The sequence below is a fragment of the Rattus norvegicus genome, chromosome 1 (genome assembly GCF_036323735.1).
Source record: "Rattus norvegicus strain BN/NHsdMcwi chromosome 1, GRCr8, whole genome shotgun sequence".
NCBI classification, from domain to species: Eukaryota; Metazoa; Chordata; class Mammalia; order Rodentia; family Muridae; genus Rattus; species Rattus norvegicus.
The window spans coordinates 71,127,093-71,150,343 of NC_086019.1; the positions used below are offsets into that span (position 1 = coordinate 71,127,093).

Consider the following 23,251-nt stretch of genomic DNA (forward strand, 5'->3'; position numbering starts at 1 on the left):
TGATATGATAGCGTATTTAAATGATCCCAAATGTTCCACGAGAGAACAACTAAACCTGATCAACACCTTCAGCAAAGTGGCTGGGTATAAAATTAACTCAAATAAATCAGTAGCCTTCCTCTACACAAAAGAGAAACAAGCCGAGAGAGAAGTTAGGGAAACAACACTCTTCATAATAGTCCCAAATAATATAAAATACCTCGGTGTGACTGTGACCAAGCAAGTAAAAGATCTATATGATAAGAACATCAAGCCTCTGAAAAAAGAAACTGAAGAAGATAATAAAAGATGGAAAGATCTCCCATGCTCATGGATTGGCAAGACTGATATAGTAAAAATGGCCATATTATCAAAAGTGACCTACAGATTCAATGCAATCCCCATCAAAATACCAATCCAATTCTTCAGAGAGTGAGACAGAACAATTTGCAAATTCATCTGGAATAACAAAAAACGCCTAATAGCTAAAACTATCCTCAACAATAAAAGGACTTCAGGGGGAATCACTATCTCTGAACTCAAGCAGTATTACAGAGCAATAGTGATAAAAACTGAATGGTATTGGTACAGAGACAGACAGATAGACCAATGGAATAGAATTGAAGACCCAGAAATGAACCCACACACCTATGGTCACTTGATTTTTGACAAAGGAGCCAAAACCATCCGATAGAAAAAAGATAGCATTTTCAGCAAGTGAAGCTGGTTCACCTGGAGGTCAACATGTAGAAGAATGCAGATCGAACCATGCTCATCACCCTGTACAAAGCTTAAGTCCAAGTGGATCAAGGACCTCCACATCAAACCAGATACACTCAAATTAATAGAAGAAAAAATGGGGAAGCATCTCGAATACATTGTCACCGGTGAAAATTTCCTGAACAAAGCACCAAAGGCTTATGCTCCAAGATCAAGAATGGACAAATGGGATCTCATAAAACTGCAAAGCTTCTGTAAGGCAAAGGACACTATTGTTAGGACAAAACTGCAACCAACAGATTGGGAAAAGATCTTTACCAATCCTACAACAGATAGAGGCCTTATAGCCAAAATATACAAAGAACTCAAGAAGTTAGACTGCAGGGAGACAAATAACCCTATTAAAAATGGGGTTCAGAGCTACACAAAGAATTCACAGCTGAGGAATGCTGAATGGCTGAGAAACACCTAAAGAAATGTTCAACATCTTTAGTCATAAGGGAAATGCAAATCAAAACAACCCTGAGATTTCACCTCACACCAGTGAGAATGGCTAAGATCAAAAACTCAGGTGACAGCAAATGCTGGTGAGGATGTGGAGAAAGAGGAACACTCCTCCATTGTTGGTGGGATTGCAGACTGGTACAACCATTCTGGAAATCAGTCTGGAGGTTCCTCAGAAAATTGGACATTGAACTACCTGAGGACCCAGCTATACCTCTCTTGGGCATATACCAAAAGATGCCCAACATATAACAAAGACACATGCTCCGCTATGTTCATAGCAGCCTTATTTATAACAGCCAGAAGCTGGAAAGAACCCAAATGCCCTTCAACAGAGGAATGGATACAGAAAATGTGGTACATCTACACAATGGAATAGTAGTCAGGTATCAAAAACAATGACTCTATGAAATTCATAGGCAAATGGATGGAACTGGAAAATATCATCCTGAGTGAGCTAACCCAATCACAGAAAGACATACATGATATGCACTCATTGATAAGTGGCTATTAGCCCAAATGCTTGAATTACCCTAGATGCACAGAACACATGAAACTCTAGAAGGATGACTAAAATGTGAATGTATCACTCCTTCTTTAAAAGGGGAACAAGAATACCCTTGGCAGGGAATAGGGAGGCAATGTTTATAACAGAAGCAGAAGGAACACCCATTCAGAGCCTGCCCCACACGTGGCCAACACATCTACAGACACCAAACAAGATAAGATGGATGAAGCAAAGAAATGCAGGCTGACAGGAACTGGATGTAGATCTCTCCTGACAGACGCACCCAGAATACAGCAAATACATAGGCGAATGCCAGCAGCAAACCACTGAACTGAGAACGGACCCCTGTTGAAGGAATCAGAGAAAGGACTGGAAGAGCTTTAAGGGGCTTGAGACCCCATATGAACAATAATGCCAACCAACCAAAGCTTCCAGGGACTAAGCCACTACCCAAAGACTATACATGGATTGACTGTGGGTTCCAACCTCATAGGTAGCAATGAATAGCCTAGTAAGAGCACCAGTGGAAGGGGAAGCCCTTGGTCCTGCCAAGGCTGAACCCCCAGTGAAAGTGATTGTTGGGGGGAGGGCAGTAATGGTGGGAGTATGGGGAGGGGAACACCAATGTAGAAGGGGAGAAGGAGGTGTTAGGGGGATGTTGGCCCAGAAACCGGGAAAGGGAATAACAATAGAAATGTAAGTAAGAAATCCTCAAGTTAATAAAGATGAAAAAAAAATTTCAGTCTGGACTCTTCAAAAGACCTTTGGTTGTTTTCTGCTTCATATTATAACCCTCCAAAATACACTGTAAGCACTACCTGTCCAGGAACCAGTTACCTTCTTGGAATGCTGGGAGTTTTAGTTCTTGGGAAAATAACTAAACCTCATAGGAAAGTAGGGTGTCCTATATGTTTGTCTCTGTAGCATGTGACCAAAGTCTATCTCTTGGACAGTATTTAACATTTAATAACTCTTGCACAAATGGTGGAATTGGTTTTTTCTCCAATTGGTTTTTCTCACCGAGCATCCTCAGCCACACCTTTGGGCAGTCATCTTTTCATTTTGACTCAATCCTGAGGTGTAACCTTAATAACTAAGCATATGAAGACACATGTCTGTATGCTATATTTACATCTAAGAAAGCATGAGTCTAAGATGGACCTCTAACGGGGAATAAAACTTTGCTCAGTAAAACGTACTTTGCAGCCATAAGTTTGGTGCTTATATTATGTATTTTCTGATTCAGTCAAATGAGCGCTGGTTCCTCATATGACTAATATCTACAAAGCTCTCTGGGTATGCCTATTCCCCAGGCCATAGACCACCCTCTTGAAGAGGTGAATGGTGGGACAGGGGAGTTAAAGCATGGATGCATTTTTAAGACCCTCAGATGGAGGAGACTCTCGCTCCAATCCTGAGGACGACGCCACCCCATGAACACACGGGACTCACATCTAGATGCAAAAGCAAGAGGTTTACTTGGGACACCAGTGCACTGGGGCTCGACATGGTCCTCACGCAGGAGGGATGTTAAGAGCCCCGAATAGCAGAAATACACAGTTTATATAGTCACTACAAGGTCATAGAGCTTCATTAGCTCAGCTATTCCAGTACCAAGGATATCTGACTTGGCAAATGTTTTCTGTCCTGTAGCACAATCTATACCATCTGTTCTTGTAGGCGGCTAGCTTCCTGGGGAGTAGGTGGAAATGTACTCCCTGTGCTTCCTGGTCTATTGTCTAACGACTAGCTAAGCGGAGGCCAACGTAAAATTTTTTTTTTACTCTTCAGAAATGGCTGCACTGGTGTCAAACGGGGATCTTTCACATTTAAGTTCTAGGATCTTTGGGGTTGAGGATTTAGCTCAGTGGTAGAGCGCTTGCCTAGCAAGCGCAAGGACCTGGGTTCGGTCCCCAGCTCCGAAAACAAACAAAAAAAAAAAAAAAAGGAAAGGAAAAAAATAGTTCGAGGATCTTTGTGACTGCTGTAGCAAATGTGCAAACTACACGTACTGCAAATGCTCTACATTATTTTAGGAAAATATTCTGGTAACCATAAGTTCAATGAGAAAACTGTGATACACCCAGTTCACCGGATCTCAAGCTACCGGACAGCGGAGAGCAGCGTCCTTAAGAGCAGCTGCAGGAAACACACCGCTGCTCCGCTCCGCTCCCGCCCGTTTCCCAACCACACAGCTCCTCTGACCTGGGAGGTTCCAGGGCGACCGGTCTGCTGTTCTCGTCGCTGCGCTGTTGACTCTCCTGGGTCCACACAGGAAAACGCATCTGAGAAGAGTTTACAGGTTTCGGAAAGAACCAGGTCAGGGTAACTCGCCTGCAGTTAGAGTAAAGACAACGTAACTCCAATATCTATCTAAGGGAATGATAGGTTTTCCAGTCTATCTAGCCTAGAAAGTTGGAGCAGCTCTCCTAGACCCGCCCAGTCCGCCACGGTTCCGGTCACGTGATAGCTCTAAACCCTTTCAGGCCGGGCGATTTCGCTTCATTGGTTACTTCTGAAGAGTCCATCCAGCTACGTTCTTCTCTTCGTCACCAGCTCCAAATATTCAGTCCAGAGTGACACGGTAATCCACCATTCCCTTGCTACCTGAGTAACCCATGTGTACACGAACTGAGTGCTGGGGTTTCGCTCCTACTTTCCTCCGGAAACCGGAAAACTCTGTTCAGACGCAGTTTCCTGGCTGCGGGCTTGGGAGAATCAGCAGTCAGCAGCACAGCAGTGGGAACCAGAGCCTGGGGACCCTGGAACCTCCCAGGTCAGAGGAGCTGCGGGGCTAAAAAACCGGACAGAGGGGAGCAGGGGTGCGTTTTCCGCAGCTGCTCTTAAGGATGCTGCTCTCACCATTCTGTTGTGGATTTCTTACCGTTGTCAGGAAGTTGAGATACTATGAATTGGGGGTTTATCGTGATTTTTTTCATTTATCCTACAGTTACCAGAATATTCAGTCATAAAATAACTCATTAAAAAACGGTAGAGCAGTTGCGTTATCTGCTGTTTGCTGTTGTGGCAATTATAAAGCTTATGGAATGTAAATTTATTCATGCTTTCTTTTTTCTTCTTCTTCTTTTTTTTTTTTTTTTTTTTTTTTTTCGGAGCTGGGGACCGAACCCAGGGCCTTGCGCTTGCTAGGCAAGCGCTCTATCACTGAGCTAAATCCCCAACCCCTTATTCATGCTTTCTAACTCTTGTGTTTTACTACTTGCTTATTCAAGAGAATGCCTTTTACCCTGCTTAGTAGAGCTTTGTATATATAATAATCATATGAAGAACCAGTGCGGGTTTTTTGAACAGAAAATATACGTTATGTATTGCTATGGTTATGATTGTAAACATTAATATTTACTAAGCATGAATTTTTCATCAGGGTTGTATGTAGTTTAGGATGAAAGTAAAGCATTCAGAAATATGTCTTCATATGCTGTGTTCTTACAGTACATACACCTCAGGTCCAGGCAAGCCCATTACTTCTGTGCAAGTGTTATCAGACCACACTATTTTTATAATTAGAAACCCACTATAGATTAAAGTTTTAGAAAGCATCTTTTGTACTGTTATGATCACTCCCCTGTATCAGAAAAAATTGTCTCCTCGGTTGAAGTAAAGCACTCAGCCCATAGACATGTGGCAAAACTGTTGTGGGGTTTTTTTTTCCTTTTGTTTTTTTTTTTTTTTTGTTTCGTTTTGTTTTGTTTTTGTTTTTGTTTTTTTATATATATTTTAGGGTTTGTTAACATTCAGTGCTGTAACTATGGACTTGTAGAAGGAGTGGGAATGCCTAGACCCTGCTGACAGGGTTTTCTGCAGAGATCTCCCTTTAGATAAGTGCGGCAATCTGGTTTCTGTGGGAGAAAATAGTTTTTTTGCTGTCTCCCTAGTTCCTTTCCAGGATTCCTAGGAGAATGACTCTTGGATGTGTTTAAGCTGTGTGTGAATGAGACTCACATCTCACAGAGTAAAGTGAAAATCATTAGAGTAAAAGAGTCATTTTAATTTGTGATATTTTCTCTTTCCTTCATGTTTATTCTTTTGGAGGCATCATTTGTTTTTGTTCCATGAAAAGTTCTGGGTGCTTTCTGAAGACTTTCCCATATGCGGGTTTATACTCTTCAGGCAGTTCTGCTCACCTGTGAGTCTAAACTAAGAGCCCTAGATGGTGAAGGGAGGAAACCGTAGCAAAGGATCCAGGTGTGTTAGAGGAATTGAGGAAGGACTGGGGAAGGTCTCAAGTGACAGTAGAAAGAGAACATGAGATTGGTTTTGCTAGATTCTATTTCCGTCCAGATATTTCTGCATAATTACACTGAGAATATTCTCTTTGGAGATATTAGAAGGTTCTCTATGTAAGAATTAATAAAAAGAGGTAAATATAATTTAATTTGGTTTTGTATGTAAGAATGTCATCCCCCGTCCATTCATATAACTGATCATTTCTTCTTACCAATATTAAATATTTTCATTATTATAATGTTTGTCAGAACAATTGATGCCTCTTAATTTTTTTGGAGGATTTTGCATTTCCTTTAAGTTCTCTTGTCTTTTATGGTTAATGTCTCCATTTCCTAGAATAATGCAAATAGGATTTTGATAAAATTTGATTGATATCTCTCTATAGAGTTTTAAACTCTGCCTATATTACCTTCCCATTGATATCTGCTGTTGTCTGTCTTCCTGTCAACTCTCAATGTGTTGCATTACTATAATTTTAATATATTTTAAAATCACCCTTGATTTTGATTCTTCTCTTACATATTTTAAAATTCTTCGTGGTTTCTCTTCCATGTATGTGCTTGGAAGAATTTCTCTATATTTCAAAATGTCTATAGAATTTGGTATTTCCAACTTCAAAATCATCCTTTCTTCAAATGATTGAGTGGGAACATGCTAGCAGTGACTCAGTATTCAGGTCTTTTATATGTTCTTCGGTCTTCTGTTGATGTCAATATTCAAGGTTCTTAAAGATGAAATTTTCTAAACTTAGGACTTCACTGGATTTAAAGACTTCTTTGTTGTTGTTACTACTGTTTTTTGAGACACTTTGTCTATGTAGTCCTGGCAGTTCTGGAACTCTGTAGATAAGGCTTCTCTTGAAGTTAGAGATCTCTCTTCCCCAGCTTCTTTGAGAGCTAGAATAAAAGGTTTGTACCACCCCAGCCTTCCTGACTGACATGGACAGAGGGGACAATGCTTCATGAAATTTGAGAAGATGTGTGTCTTCTGCTGTTCTGTGGATGGTTTTCTGGAGGCCTGCTACTCCTTGCTGTTTTTCTGTGCTGTTCATGCTTGTCTTTATCAATGGTGAACATTGAAGCTTAACTGTATCGCTGTCTGTCTGTTTCCTACACTTCTATTCTGTCATTGCTTGTTTTATGTATTTGAAAACTTTTGTGAAATGCATTCATGTTGATCCTAAATTTTCTGGAAATGTACCGTTTGATCATTTGTTAATATTCTTTTAATGACTGCTTCTATTTCCCTATGGATTAAATGGATATCATGTTGATTTCATTTTGAAATGTGTTGCCTATGGATAAAAAGTATCCATTTATTTTTGGTGTTTACAATTTGTTGGAATAAGGGTTTTTAAAATATGTATTATTGATTCTCTGGGTTTCCTTGATATCTGTGGATTTGTTTCTATTTTCTTTGATTTTGTTAATGTAGAAATTCTTTCTCTACCTTTTAGTTAGTTTGGGTAGGGGTTTATTTATCTTGTTGATTTTTATCACAGAACCAATTTTTTTTCACTGATTTGTAGTATTATTCTCTGTAAGTCTGTTTTATTGATTTCAGTCCTGTGTTTTATAATTCCTTGCTATCTACTTCCCTCGGGTGTGATTATTTTGTGTGCGTGTGTGAGAGAGAGAGAGAGAGAGTTTCAGTGTGCTGCTAATTTGCTAGGAAGCGATTTCTCCATTTCGTTTCTTTCTTGATCCATTTTTACTTCAGTAGAGTTCTTCACTTTCCATGTGTTTATATGCATCCTTAGGACTGAATCCTTTATAGATGTTCCAAAATACACCATTTGCTGCCTTAAACAGCCACAAGCTTCTATACTAGCCTTTGGAGTTTTAAAAGTGGACCTTCAGGTCCTGGAGAGTCAACAGTCAGCAGTCTAGAGAACCTCACACCTATGAGAAGCTTCTGGACTGCAAAAAGGGCAAGAGTTGAGCAGATGTGTGCTCTCTGAGACTGCTCAGAAGTGCAAAGCTTTTAGACTTCTATTGTAAATATCTTTCCATTATCGATAAGGTTGAGACCCCATGGGCTACCTTTTATCATGATGTTTTTTTAAGTTTATCTTAACTGTTGCCAGATTTTTTTTCTGACATAATGTAATCTAATAGAGCATTTGACTTGCATTATCTGACATGTACAAATAAGGTTCTTTTGGCTGTTGTCCATGTCCAAAACTACTGTAATTTAAATGTCATCCATGTTTTCTACTCCTCTGTTTTGTCACTTGCCTATTCAAGAGAATAGTCCTTGCCCCTGGTGACTAAATATCACTAGAGAACTTTATAGATAATAATTACATGACAAACCAGTGCAGAAAAAGTAGTTTATCAAAGATCACAGGTGGCTCTAAATGTTAACATATACTAAGCAAACTTTTTGCTACATATAAGTTTTCCATCTGATATATCTACACTATTGATTGCAAATACAGCTTTCAGAAATATGTCTATAAATGCTGAATTCTTACATTACACCTTAAGGCCTAAGGCTTTATATCCATATGGCACAGTATGTATATTGGGAGAGATTATCAGAGAATTTTATGGTTGTAAAATCATTTTAGATCTTACAAGTGTCTCCTTGGTTGGAAATAAAAGAAAAGAAACCCATGCACAAGTAGCCAGAGCGTTGTGTGTTATTTCAGGGTTTGTTGACATTCAGTGCTGTGACTGTGGACTTCTCGTAGGTGACAGGATTTTTTGTAGTGATCTCTTATTAGAGACATGTAGCACTCAAATTTCTATGGGTACAAACAATTTTTTTTCTAATCTTTCTAGCTCCATCTTGGATTCCTGGGAAAATTCTTGTGTGTTTCTGTACTGTTTGGAAACGAGTGTGTGTGTGTGTGTGTGTGTGTGTGTGTGTGTGTGTGTGTGTGTGCGTGTGTGTGTGTGTGCGTGTGTGTGTGTGTGTGTGTACTGTTTTCTCTCTTCTTGGTTATCCTCTTCATTGGTATTATGTATCTTTTAGTTTTATTCTATGAAAAGTATCAGGTGCTTTCTGAAGAATCTTTTTCCAGTACCCAAATCTCACAGTGCTCAGCCAGTCCCGCTCCTCTCTCAATCTGAAGAAAGAGACCTGGATGGTGAACAGAGGAAACTATAGCAAATAATCCAGGTATGGTAAAGGTACTGACATACATAGGAAGGGACGGGGAGGGGCTCAAGTGACAATAGAAACATGACAAGAAGCAGATTTTTCCATATTCAATTTATTTAGAGATTTTTCTAGAGAATTGTACTGAGAATAATCTTAGGATTTATTCTATTGTAGGTGATTGAACACTGTATTATTAGTGTTCAGAGACAAATATGATTTTGTTTGATTTTGCATGTGAGTGACACTTTCCCTCTGCCATTTACTTCAATAGTTATGTCTTCATACCAATATTAAAAGATTTTATTATTAAAATTTTAAAGAGATGTTTAGTTAGAACAATTGATGCCTCTTGCTTTCTCTGCTATCAGAGTTTTTGGAACATTTTGTAGTTTCATCAGATTCTATGTTTTTTTTTTCCCCTCCATATTTATTAACTTAGGTATTTCTTATTTACCTTTCAATTGTTATTCCCTTTCCTAGTTTTCAGGCCAACATCCCCCTACTCCTCCCCTTCTATATAGCTGGTTCCCTCCTCATCCTTCCTCCCATTACCGCCATCCCTCCAACAATCATGTTCACTGGGGGTTCAGTCTTGGCAGGACCAAGGGCTTCCCCTTCCACTGGTGCTCTTACTAGGATATTCATTGCTACCTATGAGGTCAGAGTCCAGGGTCAGTCCATGTATAGTCTTTAGGTAGTGGCTTAGTCCCTGGAAGCTCTGGTTGCTTGGCATTGTTGTACATATGGGGTCTCAAATCCCTTCAAGCTCTTCCAGTTCTTTCTCTGATTCCTTCAACAGGGGTCCCGTTTTCAGTTCAGTGGTTTGCTGCTGGCATTCGCCTCTGTATTTGCTGTATTCTGGCTGTGTCTCTCAGGAGAGATCTACATCCGGCTCCTGTCGGTCGGCACTTCTTTGCTTCATCCATCTTATCTAGTTTGGTGGCTGTATATGTTTGGGCCACATGTGGGGCAGGCTCTGAATGGCTGTTCCTTCTGCCTCTGTTCTAAACTTTGCCTCCCTATTCCCTCCCAAGGGTATTCTTGTTCCCCTTTTAACGAAGGAGTGAAGCATTCACATTTTGGTCATCCTTCTTGAGTTTCATGTGTTCTGTGCATCTAGGGTAATTCAAGCATTTGGGCTAATAGCCACTTATCAATGAGTGCATACCATGTGTGTTTTTCTGTGATTGGGTTACCTCACTCAGGATGATATTTTCCAGTTTCATCCATTTGCCTATGAATTTCATAGAGTCATTGTTTTTGATAGCTGAGTAGTATTCCATTGTGTAGATGTACCACATTTTCTGTATCCACTCCTCTGTTGAAGGGCATCTGGGTTCTTTCCAGCTTCTGGCTATTATAAATAAGGCTGCTATGAACATAGTGGAGCACGTGTCTTTGTTATATGTTGGGGCATCTTTTGGGTATATGCCCAAGAGAGGTATAGCTGGGTGCTCAGGTAGTTCAATGTCCAATTTTCTGAGGAAGCTCCAGACTGATTTCCACAATGGTTATACAACTCTGCAATCCCACAAACAATGGAGAAGTGCTTCTCTTTTTCCACATCCTTGCCAGCATATTCTGTCACCTGAGTTTTTTATCTTAGCCATTCTGACTTTTGTGAGATGAAATCACAGGGTTGTTTTGATTTGCATTTCCCTCATGGCTAAAGGTGTTGAACATTTCTTTAGGTGTTTCTCAGCCATTCGGCATTCCTCAGCTGTGAATTCTTTGTATAGCTCTGAACCCCATTCTTTAAGAGGGGTATTTGTCTCCCTGCAGTCTAACTTCTTTAGTTCTTTGTATATTTTGTATATAAGCCCTCTCTCAGTTGTAGGATTAGTGAAGATCTTTTCCCAATCTGTTGGTTGCCATTATGTCCTAACAAAATTGTCCTATGCCTTACAGAAGCTTTGCAGTTTTATGAGATCCCATTTGTTGATTCTTGATCTTAGAACATAAGCCATTGGTGTTCTTTTCAGGAAATTTTTTCCAGTGCCCATTTGTTTGAGATTCTTCCCCACTTTTTGTTCTGTTCATTTGAGTGTATCTGGTTTGATGTGGAGGTCCTTGATCCACTTGGACTTAGGCTTTGTACAGGGTGATAAGCATGGATCCATCTGCATTCTTCTACATGCTGACCACCAGTTGAAACAGCACCATTTGCTGAAAACGCTATCTTTTTTTCCATTGGATGGTTTTGGCTCCTTTGTCAAAATTCAAGTGACCATAGGTGTGTGGGTTCATTTGTGGGTCTTCAATTCTATTCCACTGGTCTATCTGTCTGTCTGTATACAAATAACAAACAGTTTTTATCACTATTGCTCTGTAATACGACTTGAGTTCAGGGATAGTGATTGCCCCGGAAGTCTTTTCATTGTTGAGGATAGTTTTTGCTATCTTGTTTTTTTTGGTTTTTTTTTGTTTTTTGGTTTTTTTTTTTTTTTTGTTATTCCTGATGAATTTGCAAATTGTTCTGTCTAACTCTATGAACAATTGGGTTGGAATTTTGATGGGAATTGCATTGAATCTATAGATGGCTTTTGGTAAAATGGTCATTTTTACTATTTTAATCCTGTCAATCCATGAGCATGGGAGATCTTTTCATCTTTTATGATCTTCTTCAATTTCTTCTTTCAGAGGCTTGACGTTCTTATCATACAGATCTTTCACTTGCTTGGTTAAAGTCACACCGAGGTACTTTATATTATTTGGGACTATTACGAAGGGTGTCGTTTCCCTAATTTCTTTCTCGGCTTGTTTCTCTTTTGTGTAGAGGAAGGCTACTGATTTATTTGAGTTAATTTTATACCCAGCCACTTTGCTGAAGTTGTTTATCAGGTTTAGTAATTCTCTGATGGAACTTTTGGGATCACTTAAATATACTATCATGTCATCTGCAAATAGTGATATTTTGACCTCTTCCTTTCCTATCTGTATCCCTTTGATCTCCTTTTGTTCTCTGATTGCTCTGGCTAGAACTTCAAGAACTATATTGAATAGGTAGGGAGAGATTGGGCAGCCTTGTCTAGTCCCTGATTTTACTGGGATTGCTTCAATTTTCTCTCTGTTTAGTTTAATATAAGCTACTAGTTTGCTGTATATGGCTTTTACTATGTTTAGGTATGAGCCTTGAATTCCTGTTCTTTCCAGGACTTTTATCATGAAGGGGTGTTGGATTTTGTCAAATGCTTTCTCAGCATCTAATGAAATGATCATGTGGTTTTTATCTTTCAGTTTGTTTATATAGTGGATTACATTGATGGTTTTCCATACATTAAACCATCCCTGCATGCCTGGGATGAAGCCTACTTGTTCATGATGGATGATTGTTTTGATGTGCTCTTGGATTCAGTTTGCAAGAATTTTATTGAGTATCTTTGCATCGATATTCATAAGGGAAATTGGTCTGAAGTTCTCTTTCTTTGTTGGGTCTTTGTGTTGTTTAGATAAAAGAGTAATTGTGGCTTCATAGAAGGAATTCGAAAGCGCTCCATTTCTTTCAGTTTCCTGGAGTAGTTTGGATAGTACTGGTATGACGTCTTCTATGAAGGTCTGATAGAATTCTGTACTGAACCCATCTGGACCTGGGCTCTTTTACGTTGGGAGTCTTTTAATGACTGCTTCTACTTCTTTAGAAGTTATGGGGTTGTTTTAAATGGTTTATTTGTTCCTGATTTAACTTCAATACCTGGTATCTTTCTATGAAATTGTCCATTTCCTCCAGATTTTCAAGTTTTGTAGAATATAGGTTTTCATAGTAGGATCTGATGATTTTTTGAATTTCCTCTGGCTCTGATGCTATGTCTCCCTTTTCATTTCTGATTTTGTTAATTTGGACACACTCTCTGTGTCCTCTGGTTAGTCAGGCTATGGGTTTATCTTTCTTGTTGATTTTCTCAAAGAACCAGCTTTTGCTTCTGTTGATTCTTTCTATGGTGCTTTTTGTTTCTACTTGTTTGATTCGAGCTCTGTGTTTGATTATTTCCTGCCTTCTACTCCTCCTGGGTGTGTTTGCTTCTTTCTGTTCTAGAGCTTTTAGGTGTGCTGTCAAGCTGGTGACATATGCTCTCTCCTGTTTCTTTCTGCAGGCACTCAGAGCTATGAGTTTTCCTCTTAGTATAGCTTTCATTGTGTCCCATAAGTTTGGGTATGTTGTACCTTCATTTTCATTAAATTCTAAGAAGTCTTTAATTTCTTTCCTTATTTCTTCCTTGACTTGGTTATCATTGAGTAGAGCATTATTCAACTTCCATGTATATGTGGGCATTCTTTCCTTATTGTTATTGAGGACCAACTTTAGTCCGTGGTAGTCTGATAGGATGCATGGGATTATTTCTATCTTTCTGTATCTATTGAGGCCCGTTTTATGACCGATTATCTGGTCAATTTTGGAGAAAGTACCATGAAGTGGTGAGAAGAAGCTATATCCTTTTGTTTTAGGATAGAATGTTCCATAAATATCTATTAAATCCATTTGGTTCATGACTTCTCTTAGTCTGTCTATGTCTCTGTTTAATTTTTGTTTCCACGAGGTGTCCATTGATGAGAATGGGGTGTTGAAATCTCCTACTATTATTGTGTGAGGTGAAATGTGTACTTTGAGCTTTAGTAAGGTTTCTTTTATGTATGTAGGTGCCCTTTCATTTGGAGCATAGATATTTAGGATTGAGAGTTCATCTTAGTGGATTTTTCCTTTGATGAATATGAAGTGTCCTTCCTTATCTTTTTTGATGACTTTTGATTGAAAATCGATTTTATTCCATATTAGACTGGCTACTCCAGCTTGCTTCTTCAGACCATTTGTTTTCCAGCCTTTTACTTTGAGGTAGTGTTCGTGTTTGTTTCTGAGGTGTGTTTCCTGTAGGCAGCATAATGCAAGGTCCTCATTGGGTATCCAGTTTGTTAATCTGTATCTTTTTATTGGGGAATTGAGTCCATTGATGTTGAGAGATATTAAGGAATAGTGATTATTTCTTCCTGTTATACTTGTATTTGGATGTGAGATTATGTTTGTGTTCTTGTCTTCTTGTTTTGTTGCAAAACGATTAGTTTCTTGCTTTTTCTAGGGTGTAGATTGCCTCCTTGTGTTGGGCGTTACCATTTATTATCCTTTGTAGGGCTGGATTTGTAGGAAGATATTGTGTAAATTTGGTTTTGTCATGGAATATCTTGGTTTCTCCATCTATGTTAATTGATAGTTTTTCTGGATATAGTAACCTGGGCTGGCATTTGTGTTCTCCTAGGGTCTGTATGACATCTGTCCAGGATCTTCTGGCTTTCATAGTCTCTGGTGAGAAGTCTGGTGTGATTCTTGTGGGAGCCATATTGGATTTGTGCCTGGTTGCCTTGTCACTGTTTGGCCTTAGTCTTAGATTGTAGGATCAAAAGCCTCTCCCTGTAATTTATGGCACAAGAAGTTTGCATTCATGGAATGTTTTCAGCCTGAACAAGACCCTTCTGGGTCTCCAGCAAGGTTTGACCCCTGCTGAGCCCTGCCCTTACATGTGGAAACCTTTTATTCCCAACTGGCAGTCTGGTCAGATACTTCTCACCTGAGTCAGAATTAGGCTGGCCTTCCTGGTTATTTCCCTAATTTATTCAGGCCACATAGTAGGTCCTTTGTTACAGAAGTCTCAGCCAGGGTTCCCCACTGTGCTTGGCAGATACCTGCTAAGTGCTGTACTTTGGATATATAGTTTGGTCAATAAAGAAACCAGAGGCTCTCTTCCTCTTCTGGCTTGACACGAATAACCTGTGTGTGTGTGTTTCTTTCATCCCACAGGCTTTCGCCCAATTCTCGGTACCGTGTCGGTGCTGGAGTTGACAATTCTGATAGGTCTGCCTTTATATGTTACTTGACCTTTTTCCCTTACTGCTTTTAATATTCTTTCTTTGTTTTGTGCATTTGGTGTTTTGACTACTATGTGACGGAAGGAGTTTCTTTTCTGGTCCAATCTATTTGTAGTTCTTTAGGCTTCTTGTATGTTTATGGGCATCTCTTTCTTTAGGTTAGGGAAGTTTTCTTCTATGATTTTGTTGAAGATATTTACTGGTCCTTTGAGCTGGGAGTCTTCACTCTCTTCTATTCCTATTATCCTTAGGTTTGATCTTCTCATTGTTTCCTGGAGTTCTTGTACATTTTCGGCCAGTATCTTTTTCCATGTTGCATTATCTTTGACCATTGTTTCGATGATTTCTATGGAATCTTCTGCTCCTGAGATTCTCTCGCCTATCTCTTGCATTCTGTTGGTGATGCTTGTATCTAAGGCTCCTTGTCTCTTCCATTCATTTTCTATATTCAGGGTTGTCTCCCTTTGTGCTTTCTTTATTGCTTCTATTTTCATTTTTAATTCCTGCTCCTGTTTGATTGTGCTTTTCTGTAATTATTTCAGTGATTTTTTTGTGTTTTTTCTCTATAGGCTTCTACTTGTTCATTTGTGTTTTCTTGCATTCTCTAAGGGAGTTTTTTATGTCTTTCTTGAAGTCCTTTATCATCATGATCAAATGTGATTTAAAATGAAGATCTTGCTTTTCTGGTGTGTTTGTATATTCAGTGTTTGCTTTGTGGGAGAATTGGGCTCCAATGATGCCATGTAGTCTCGGTTTCTGTTGCTTAGGTTCTTGTGCTTGCCTCTCGCCATCAGGTTGTCTCTGGTGTTACTTTGTTCTGCTATTTCTGACAGTGGTTAGACTCTCATAGAGGCCTGTGTGTCAGGAGTGCTGTAGACCTGTTTTTCTGTTTTTTTTTTTTTTTTTTTTTTTTTTTTTTTCCAGCCAGGTATGGGAACAGAGTGTTCTGCTTTCAGTCGTGTAGTCGTTCCTGTCTACTGATCTTCAGGTGTTCCTGTAGGCGTGTTTCCTGAGTCCACCTGGCAGGTCACTTGGAGCAGAAAAGTTGGTCTTCCCTCTGGTCTCGGACCTGGAGTCGGTTCTCAGAGCCTGGTTTCAGCTCTCCGTGAGGGCAGCAACCAGAAGGGCCTGCCCTGCCTTCTCTTGGAACCCTGTGCACAGGGGGCCCAGATGACACTAGCCGTTTTCCTCTAGAGTCAGAAATGTGGTGAGAAAGTAGTCTTCTCTGGCTTCCCAGGCATGCCTGCCCCTCTGAAGGTCTAGCTTTCCCTCCCAAGATATTTGGGTGGAGGGAGCTCTTTGACCCGGTCCCTTCAGATCCAGGCGGTGTCTGGACCACAGCATTGAGTGCCCCTAGCTTCCTGTTCCCAGAGGCCCTATACAATTTCCTCTTGGGTCAGGGACGTGGGCAAGGTTTGGCAGTACTGGTAGTCTCTCCTGCCCTGCAGTCTCAGGAGTATCCACCTGTCTGGGCGGTGAGCTCTCTCTCCCATGGGGTTTGGGAGCAGTGAGCTGTATGCAGGGATCAGGGAGGTTCGAGTCCCAGCTAGAAACCAGAAGTGCCAGATTCTATGGTTTTTAGGGTTAATTTCTCCATTTTCTAAAAATAATGCCAGTAGTATTTTGATAAGATTTACATAATGTTTGTGAATACTATAAAACTGCATCTATATTGCCTTAGCTTGATAAGCCCCCTTATGTGTCTTTGTCTTATCAGTGTATGGTTTCTGTAGCTTCAATTTTTATGTATTTTCTAATCAGCTCTGGATTTTTTCCCCTTGTAATTTTTATAGGCTTGTAGTTTCTTACAATTTTATGAATTTAAGGAAGATATTCTCTATGTATACAAAACGTGCTTATAAGATCTAGGTACAAGTTACTTAGAATTCTTTATAAAACACAAGCATGTTTTTATGTTTTTTCACATGCTAGTAGTTAGTCAATATTCACGTGTCTTTTGTGTTTTTCCGTTCTCTATCTACTATTGATGTAAGCATTCCAGGAAAATGGGGTTCTTAGAGAAGATACTTTTTAAACACTGATTTTACTAGGTTTGTGGACTTGTTCTATTTCTAAGATATGGTCACAGTGGAGTATGGTGGTTGAAGTTGGAGTAGACTGAGCATCTTCTCAGTTGTGTATATAATTTTCTGGAGGCCTGTTAGGCATTATTGGTTTACTGTGCTATTCATGGTCATCTTTCTCAATGGTGGACATTGAAGCTTTGCCATATCACCATCTATCTGCTGCCTACAAGTTTGTCATTAATTGTTTCATGTATTTGGAAAGTTGTTTTTGTGAAATGCATTCATGTTGATCACATAGCTCTCTGGTCATGGAGCCTGGATACATGATAGGACAGCTTACACCTTAAGTCAAAATTGGAATTATTAGGAACTCTCCCTGTGTATAATAAAAAGTTGTTTGTATAAATGGAGCCCAGAGTGGCACACATTCCATGCTCATTGTAATGTAGCAAAAGATTTATCATTTGATGATATAGTTAGGTACATAGCAATAACTTTTATGAGGATCAACCCTAATTCTGGAATAATTTATATTACAATAAAATGCTGTCATCCATCATCTGCATTAGTAAAACAAGTTGGAAAAATGGCTCTGTGTTAATTGTGTCCTTAGTCAAACTCAACCAACTTTTCCATTCTACATATGACAAGTGCACTGAAACCAAACACATTGAGTGATATTCTGTCATACTCATTTCAGTGCATATGTGACCTAGGCAGCCAGATGATTCTGAACAGAAGAGGAGGATGTGGGCATTAGTCTCATGTTTCTGTGAATCCTCCCCACAATGCCACACGGGGACCCTGGGGAAGACGTTTCTTGATCCTCTTGTCCCATCACTTGTTACATTTTCATCCCATTTATTCCCCTTACATTTCATGTATGGTTGAGGTTTGCAGGGGGTAGCCAACTATTCAATTCCAACTACCATGTATGGGGCAGTATGTATTTCCATAACTCAATCCTGAAATAGAAACTTAAGGGTTCTTTGAAAAGTCAGTTATGTTGGATTGTATTTTGCAGTCTGGAGAGGGGCTTGCTTGTTGAGCTAACTCTGCATCTTTGCTGAGAGTCAGGCAAGGAATTCCTGTTGTCCCTACTGGTCCTAATCCCTCCTGCTGATTCATGCCAATTCACCTGAGGCCAGGCTGTCTCTTCTAAGTTGTGCAATAACTGCTGATTTGTGTTTGCTGTCAGTATTCTACTGAACTATACTGATGGTATATTGGAGCTTTCTTGTGGAATGTTTGTAGGTTTTGAATTGAAGAATTATGTGTTGTTGTAAAATTTTCATACACTCAAACTGTCACATAAAAGAATACACAACACAATAATCTTAAATCCAATTGATAAGATATAATTTTCCACTTATATAAAGCCCGATACCATCCATCCCTTAGGAACATTGATAACAACCTGGAAATACACAAAAAAAAATCTTTTAACGTCACCTGTCATATTGTCCTGCCACAGCTTTTTCTCCCTCTCCCTCCTGTCTCTTCCTCTCTCTGTTCCAGTCTCCTCCCCTTCCTTCACACTTTTCTCCCGCCCATCCTTCCTTCTCGTCCAATGACAGGTCTCCTTCCATCTTGTGCCTGCCTCACCTGTGATATCATCCTACAATTATGTTTCCCAAATTACATAATTTGGGGAAAAAGTGCTTTCCTTGTTCTCTTATTTGTCACATTGAAAATGTTGTAGGTCTTGCTTGCTCTTTGTAAGCAAGGATGCACTGTTACGAGTTATTATGGAGCAATTGCACATCCTTGATTTTTTTTTCTGAGTATAATAGAATGATTATAACTATTGTCAGATTTTGTAAAGACAGGGTTAGGATTTTGGCTGCCATCTTGATTATTCTGTGGTATGTTCCTTCTGCTCTTTTGTGGGATAACGAACTGTGCAAGGAAGCTTGGTAAGGTAGAGCGTGTCTGAGACTCCAGTATTTATGTACCCACCTGAGAGATGGTGGGCGCCTCCCTGTTCCCTCCCTATGTTGGCTATCTAGCCCAAACCAGAATTCTCCATGCTAATGACATACCTAGAGGCCTTGAGGGTTTAGCCCATATGCCTTTCTTCCTAGACATTCCTTCCTGCAAAAGGTATTGAATCTCTAGTCCACCCTGAGAGGCTGGTACAGTCACCAGTGAGCTAAGCCGGAATTCCATTTACTCCCAGACTCAGGCTAGACACTCCTCAGCCTGCAGGCCCCTAACTCTGCTCCCAACTCCTCCCAACTCAGTGAGGCCTAGATGTCCAGGAGTTTGGGAGCCCTGGTCTGAACCTCTTCAGGGGCCTGTGGACCCCAACATATTGTTCCCAACATTTTTTTGCAGTTCTCCAGTAGCAACTGGAGGCCCAGAAGTCAGTGAACCCTAACTTCAGCTCCCCATCTTAGACTGTGTCTTCCCACCCCCAGAGCAGTGTCTCAACACTTCCCCAAAGCCCAGCACCTGAGTGCTGTGGTGTTGGGAAAACATACATGGACCGATACTCTGATATTCTTCAGTGTTTTCATAGTGAGCTAATGTGATAATTTGCCCAAGGCCTTGTATGGATATGTTGGCATGGTTTTGTGTCTTCTGTCCATTATTACATATTGTGTGCTTTGAATTATTTGGTTTGTGTGTGTTGAAACAGTCTTGTATCCTTGGCATGCAGTCAACTTTAGTTCTCTTTCTGTATCCATTAGAAAGAATCTCTTGGTCAGTATACACCCTTGCAGCTAGTCTATGATTTGTTTGTTTTTTGTTTTTGTTGTTTTTGGTTTTGCTTATCTGCTTTCTGTATCAAGGAAAATCAGCTTTTTGTGATGACTATATAACATTCTTTTTCATTATTCTGCAATATTTTCTTCAAGATTATTATAGTTTTTTCTAAAAGAATTAAAGAATTTATTGCTGAATCTGTCCAGTCCTCAGACTTTTTTACTGATAACACTGTGTCAGCACTTCTGTGGCCTAGTTTTATGACATAAAAAGTTTATTTTCACTTGTTTATAGGAAACTAGATTTCCCTTTTTAATTCTCAGTAATTTTGTATACCTTTTTTACAGCATGTCATCCTTCTGGTGTTTCCCACCCTAAACTATATAGACAGTGGCATAGAATGAAACCATATAAGTGTCTGTTAAATATCTGGAGAACTATTTAATATGACAGAAATATAAGGTCATTATAATACATTGAAAGAGTTGCATATATGTTAATATCATGGTCATGACAACTTTGTGTAGTAATAGTATTTTAACATTCAGAATCAGTCCTTATCTTTGAGACATATCTAAGTCTATATGTATGTATGTATAAATATGTATGCCTGAGTGTGAATATATATGTATAAGTATATATGAGAGTAGTCCTATGTCACATATTCCTATTTTTATGTGCAACTATATGGGTTATCATCATAGAGGAAAGGCATAACAGTGAGGAACTAAGGACTCTCATTTGAGTCATTACTAAATTTGGGAACCTGAGAACAGGCTGTAACAATATGCCAAGATATATATGCATGTCCAGGACGATGTTTCCAAAAGTAATAGGATTTTGATGGATCTCACATAATGAGTAAATCTTTCCCTCAAGGGCATGACTTGTAAAGATTCCCTTTATCTCTATGGACATTCTCTTACACATGGCACCCATCACAGAGTTTCTGCTCTACCTGCTTCTTTATGATTTTGGTTTGACATTGCCTAGTACAGTTGTTTTCAACCTGTGGGTTATGAGCCCTAGGGGTAAATTGACCCTTTTAGAAGAATCACCTAAGACTACCATAAACACATATTTCTGATGGTATTAGTAACTTATACACTGCTCTCGTAGCAATCTACAGATGTGTCTACCACATTAAAATATGAGTTCCTGGTAGTGTATTAAAAGATCATAGCATTAAAAAGATAGAGATTCACCAGCTTAGAAGATTTAGCTTCTGGACATTCCATTTAAAGACATGTGTGTCCTGAATTGTAGTATTCTACCTATAAATATATTCATGTAGATTTCAAGTGATCAATATTCTTACACAGAGGAGACTTAGAAAAGATTTCAACATTGAAAGGAAAAGTAAATTGGAAAGACACATACTTTAGGAACAATGTAAAGCTCTCTTAGATGATGATGATAATGGCTGAAACTAGATCTGATGACAATCACTTTGAGCAAAACATGGGGCTTGGCATAGAGAATCTCTGTACTCGACAACAACAAAAAACACATGGAAAAATAGATGTGCTGGATCTTCCAGATAGAATGAAATAAAATTTGAATAATGGGTCAGATACTGTATTCTAGTGTGATGGCTAATCAAACTCTTTTTAATGCTAGACATCCATCTTAGTACCCACTAGCCATGTATCCCTGAGTCTGGATCTTGAATAAATTGCCAGTAATAACTGTGAATAGTAGTGTTTTGCAGCAGGTATACATTTGCTCTGTTTGTGGCTCTTGACTGCTAAGGCTTGAAAAAGTCCTGAGATTGTAGTCCTTTTCTTTGCCGCATTAAATGTTATTCCATGCTCTCCTGTCTGTAGAAATTTTGATAAGTGTTCTCGTATCATTTTAATTTTTGTGTCATTTTATGTGGTTTAGTATTGTCCATAACAGAGTTTTATTAATTTTTGCTTTTTTTTATCTTTATTAACTTGAGTATTTCTTACTTACATTTTGATTGTTATTCCCTTTCCTGGTTTCCAGGCCAACATCCCCCTAACCCCTCCCCCACCCCTTCTATATTGGTGTTCCCCTTTCCATCCTCCCCCCATTACCGCCCTCCCCCCAACAATCACGGTCACTGGGGGTTCAGTCGTGGCAGGACCAAGGGCTTCCCCTTCCACTGGTGCTCTTATTAGGCTATTCATTGCTACCTATGAGGTTGGAGCCCACGGTCAGTCCATGTATTTGGGTAGTGGCTTAGTCCCTGGAAGCTCTGGTTGGTTGGCATTGTTGTACATATGGGGTCTCGAGCCCCTTCAAGCTCTTCCAGTCCTTTCACTGATTCCTTCAACAGGGGTCGGTTCTCTGTTCAGTGGTTTGCTGCTGGCATTCGCCTATGTATTTGCTGTATTCTGACTGTGTCTCTCAGGAGAGATCTACATCCAGGTCCTTCGGCCTGCACTTCTTTGCTTCATCCATCTTATCTAATTGGGTGGCTGTATATGTATGGGCCACATGTGGGCAGGCTCTGATGGGTGTTCCTTCTGCCTCTGTTTTAAACTTTGCCTCCCTATTCCCTGCCAAGGGTATTCTTGTTCCCCTTTTAAAGAAGGAGTGAAGGATTCGCATTTTGGTAACCCCTCTTAATTTTTTCATGTGTTCTGTGCATCTAGGGTAATTCAAGCATTTGGGCTAATAGCCACTTACCAATGAGTGCATACCATGTGTGTTTTTCTGTGATTGGGTTACCTCACTCAGGATGATATTTTCCAGTTCTCTCCATTTGCCTATGAATTTCATAGAGTCATTGTTTTTGATAGCTGAGTAGTATTCCATTGTGTAGATGTACCACATTTTCTGTATCCATTCCTCTGTTGAAGGGCATCTGGGTTCTTTCCAGCTTCTGGCTATTATAAATAAGGCTGCTATGAACATAGTGGAGCACGTGTCTTTGTTATATGTTGGGGCATCTTTTGGGTATATGCCCAAGAGAGGTATAGCTGGATCCTCAGGTAGTTCAATGTCCAATTTTCTAAGGAACCTCCAGACTGATTTCCAGAATGGTTGTACCAGTCTGCAAACCCACCAACAATGGAGGAGTGTTCCTCTTACTCCACATCTTCTCCAACATCTACTTTCACCTGAGGTTTTGAACTTAGCCATTCTCACTGGTGTGAGGTGAAATCTCAGGGTTGTTTTGATTTGCATTCCCCTTATGACCAAAGATATTGAACATTTCTTTAGGTGTTTCTCAGCCATTCAGCATTCCTCAGCTGTGAATTCTTTGTTTAGTTCTGAACACCATTTTTTAATAGAGTTATTTGTCTCCCTGCAGTCTAACTTCTTGAGTTCTTTGTATATTTTGGATATAAGCGCTCTATCTGTTGTAGGATTGGTAAAGATCTTTTCCCAATCTGTTGGTTGCCATATTGTCCTAACAATAGTGTCCTTTGCCTTACAGAAGCTTTGCAGTTTTATGAGATCCCACTTGTCGATTCTTGATCTTACAGCATAAGCCATTGGTGTTTTGTTCAGGAAATTTTCACCGCTGACAATGTGTTCGAGATGCTTCCCCACTTTTTCTTCTATTAATATGAGTGTATCTGGTTTGATGTGGAGGTCCTTGATCCACTTGGACTTTAGCTTT

General features: G+C 39.6%; 1 protein-coding gene across 3 annotated transcripts in view; it reads right to left on the reverse strand.

The window, feature by feature from the left end:
• LOC102555644 (zinc finger protein 182-like) overlaps positions 1-4,055 on the reverse strand; it is a 40,199-nt gene extending 36,144 nt beyond the window's left edge. Inside the window, exon 1 of one of the 3 annotated variants that reach the window (XR_010059545.1) lies at positions 3,917-3,944. The gene's annotated coding sequence lies outside the window, so the exon portion shown is untranslated. Of the gene's footprint in view, positions 1-3,916 lie in introns of all 3 variants that reach the window. The other 2 variants (XM_008758832.4, XM_063277095.1) reach the window with 2 other exon arrangements.
• Between the last annotated feature and the right edge of the window lie 19,196 nt (positions 4,056-23,251).